The following is a 4,000-nucleotide window of genomic DNA, read 5'->3' as shown; positions in this document are numbered from 1 at the left end:
CTTACTCTTTATTCATTCTAAATCGTTTGCATCGACTAACCCTGAACTCCCAGGCCATCCCACTCCTTCCCCTTTCCCTTGGCAGCCACAAGGCTGTGCTCCACGTCCATGACCTTGCTTCTGTTCTGTAGATAGGTTCAAGCGGGTGAGGAGAGGGCATTCTCGGGGAGGATGAGCTGGTGTGGGACCATGGCAACCTGGTTGTATGCAGGTGTTTCCAATGCTCACCTGTGAGGCTGTGTGCCCTCAGGCCCCAGGGAAATAGGAGACAGTGGTCTGCAAGGAGGCAGATTCTTTCCAACAAGGAATTCCTTTTCCACTCATTAGCCACAGGATTAAACAGATACTGCTTTCCCCCTTCACTTCATCTCTGATAATCCCAGATAATCTTCCCACTGAAGATGACACAGTCCAAGCCACGCACCCTAACAGAGGGTGTTGGAGCCTGGATCCCACGTACCCACATACTCTTTCTTCCTTACTTCCCACTGAAGTGGCAGGAGTGGATAATGAAGTCACACCAGCAAAAGATTTGGTGATGAAAAGGACCTGACTGGTTGAGTTTGAGGAGTATTTGCAAGGCCAAGGAGATGGTTTAATATAAAAGAGTTGCGTTAAAAAAAATATAATTGAAGAGACGCCAGTCATGCCTGGGAAGAATCTTTATTCCCTGCTGCCAATATGTAGCAGATGTTCTTCCCTTGATGGGGCAGCCTGATGTAGGAACAAGACTGTGGATTCTGGAGGCAGGTCGACCTGAATTTGAATCCCACTTCTGCCACCTACGAGTGGTGTGGCCTAGGAAAACCACTCTCAGTCTCAATTGCCTCACCAGGAAAATCAGTCTTATAATGATTATCTTCCATGGTTGTGAAGCTTAGAGATAATATATATTTAATCTGCGTGGCACATAGTAGGTGCTCAATAAATGGTAGCTATTATTATCATATTATTATCTGTGGTGTGTTACTCAGGACTCACAGTCATGAGTGACATAATCACAGTAAGACATAAGCAAAAAAGGAACTTACTGGTTTACCTAACTAAAAAGTCTAGAACATCAGGCATGACTTAATCTAGGTCCTCTTTGTCTTTCTCCATCTCTTAGGTGGCTTCCCTCTGAGCTGGCTTCATTCAGGTGATGGCAACGAGATGGACATCAGTAGACCTAGATCTTGATGTATAGTCTACCTATTGAGCCATCCTTGGCGAAAAAGGCTATGTTTTGCAATTGTTTAAGGAAATTCCCAGATTGTCCTGAATTGAATGTGTTAGGTAGATCATCTTCCCACCCCTAAGCCAATTTGTGCCCAGAAGATTGGAATATGTTAGTCATGCCTTTGTCATATGCCTGATCTTGTAACCAGAGACAGGGATTAATTCCACATGAACTAGAGGGAAGGTGGGGGGGTGGGGAACAATCCTAAGGAGAACTAGGATGGGTGCCATTATCAGAAGAAAGGAAAATGGGTGCTGGGCAGGCACAAACCAAAGAGACTCACTACAAGGGCATGTTTTTAGAAGATTTTCTAGTTGCCAGATTGACAGCCTTGGAAGAATACTGTTAAGCGGGGGGTTGCCATTAATTTTCCTTAGCTGGTTGTAAGTTTTCTGGTTCTGTATTTTCTTTTTGGAAATGTAAATGAGTGAATGAATTAACAAGTACTTTTTTTTTTTTTTTTTTTTTTGGTCTCTTTAGAGCTGCACCTGCAGCATATCGGGTCCCAGGCTAGGGGTGGAATTGGAGCCATAGCAATGAAGGATCCTTAACCCGCTGATTGAGGCCAGGGATCAAACCTCCATCCTCATGGATACTAGTTGGGTTTGTTACCACTGAGCCATGATGGGAACTCCAAGTACTTCTTAATATCTTCAAATATAGGAATATAATTTGAAATTGCTCATTGTTCTAAATTTCCATGGTAGTAATCATGCTGGGGTTTTAAAAGTAATTGGAATGGACTTCTAGAAAATGCTTTTCAGATCTTACCCTCATGATGGAGGGAACTGAGTTGACACATGGGGCCCACAAACTACTTTAGGCCTATTATTCCAGGACATGGACTATTCCTATTGTATTAATTGAGCACCGTTAGAAGCAACGGTTGGTAAAATACTATAAGATTCTCTTGCCATCAGAGAATACTGGATTCAATTTGCTCTAAATCAACAACTGAGGAGTTCCTGTTGTGGCTCAGTGGTTAGCAAAACCATGAGGTTGCAGGTCCGATCCCTGGCCTTGCTCAGTGGGTTGAGGATCCGACGTTGCTGTGAGCCGTGGTGTAGGTTGCAGACGTGGTTTAGATCCTGCGTTGCTGTGGCTCTGGCATAGGCCGGCAGCTGCAGCTCTGATTTGACCCCTAGCCTGGGAACCTCCATATGCTTCGGGGGTGACCCAAGAAAATGGCGAAAAGACAAAAAAAAAAAAAATCAACAACTGATCAGCCTACATTGATGACGTAGAAGACAGAAACAAATCCTTACCCAAAGGGCACATGTGCACAAATAACCAATACAAGACAGAATGTGGGTGTTACTGAAAATGTATAAAGGATTAGAAGGGACTCAGAAAAGGGTATTGAAGGTTGGGGAGCTTCAAACCCCTTTTTGAGGAGAGCAGGTTGAGATGGACTTTGAAGGGAGTGTGATCTTGCTGGTGGAATCTCTTTTTGGCAGAATGAACCTGAGCAGGTGTCTTGAAGGGTTGTTTTGAGTAGGTCTCAGAGTATTAGCAGTGACCCTGGAAGGTAGGGATGCCTGGGGACATTCATCTGGGCCCACAGGACTTGTAGCAGCCCCCACAGACATGTTCCGACCTGACCTGAGCCGATGCTGCAGCTGGACCAGCCCTTGTGCTTATGTATACAATGGAATACTACTCAGCCATAAAAAGGACAGAATAATGCCATTGGCAGCAACATGGATGGAACTAGAGACTCTCATATTGAGTGAAGTAAGTCAGAAAGAGAAAGACAGTCACCATATGATATCACCATATGGAGTCTAAAATATGGCACAGATGACCTATCTACAAAACAGAAACAAAACAAAACAAAAAAAAAGGAGTTCCCGTCATGGCTCAGTGGTTAACGAATCTGATTAGGAACCATGAGGTTTCGGGTTCGATCCCTGGCCTTGCTCAGTGGGTTAAGGATCTGGCGTTGCCATGAGCTGTGGTGCAGATCATAGATGTGGCTCAGATCCCTCGTTGCTGTGGCTGTGGTGTAGACTGGCAGCTATAGCTCCGATTCGATCCCTAGCCTGGGAACCTCCATATGCCGTGGGAGCGGCCCAAGAACTGGCAAAAAAGACAAAAAAAAAAAAAAAAAAAAAGACTAGACTTTCTCCTTCTCTAAGCTGATTGGCTGATTGGCTGATTGACACTGAATTGTCCAGTGTCTAGCAAGGCTCACCCGAGAAGCGATGCTCTCAGAATCATGCAGGCAGGAATTTTTAATAGTCACTTAATTGCTTCCATCACACACACTATAAATATATATGTGTGTGTGTGTGTGTATATATACATATATATATATATAGTGCTTTTTCGGGTTGCACCCATGGCACATGGAGTTTCCCAGGTTAGGAGTCAAATCAGAACCATAGCTGCAGGCCTATGTCACAGCCACAGCAACACTAGATCCGAGCCGAGTCTGTAACCTACACCTCATCCAAGACAAGGTGGCTTGGCTCCCATGTTGCTGTGGTTGTGGTGCAGGCTGGCAGCTGCAACTCTGATTCAACTCCTAGTCTGGTAATGTCCATATGCAGCGGGTGTGGCCCTAAAAAGCAAAATAAATAAAGATGAAAACGAAAGCAACATGCTCAGTGGGGGATGGGCCCCCAAAGGTTGCAGCCCCATAAAGTGCCTGGAGTGAGAGGATTACAGCTAGGAAGAAGCAAATATCTGCACCCAAACCTGGCAAGACCTTAGAGGAAGAAGAGGAAGTTGATGATTGCAGGGGTCTAGCCCAGCGGGGGGTCTGACACCAGCAGCCCT

The sequence above is a fragment of the Sus scrofa genome, chromosome 10, assembly GCF_054392235.1.
Source record: "Sus scrofa isolate SSC_HxYL_T2T_F1_AM1 chromosome 10, Sscrofa_HxYL_maternal_Yorkshire_Landrace_v2.0, whole genome shotgun sequence".
Lineage (NCBI taxonomy): Eukaryota > Metazoa > Chordata > Mammalia > Artiodactyla > Suidae > Sus > Sus scrofa.
The sequence above is the reverse complement of the archived record's forward strand: the minus strand, read 5'-3'. Positions refer to the sequence as shown.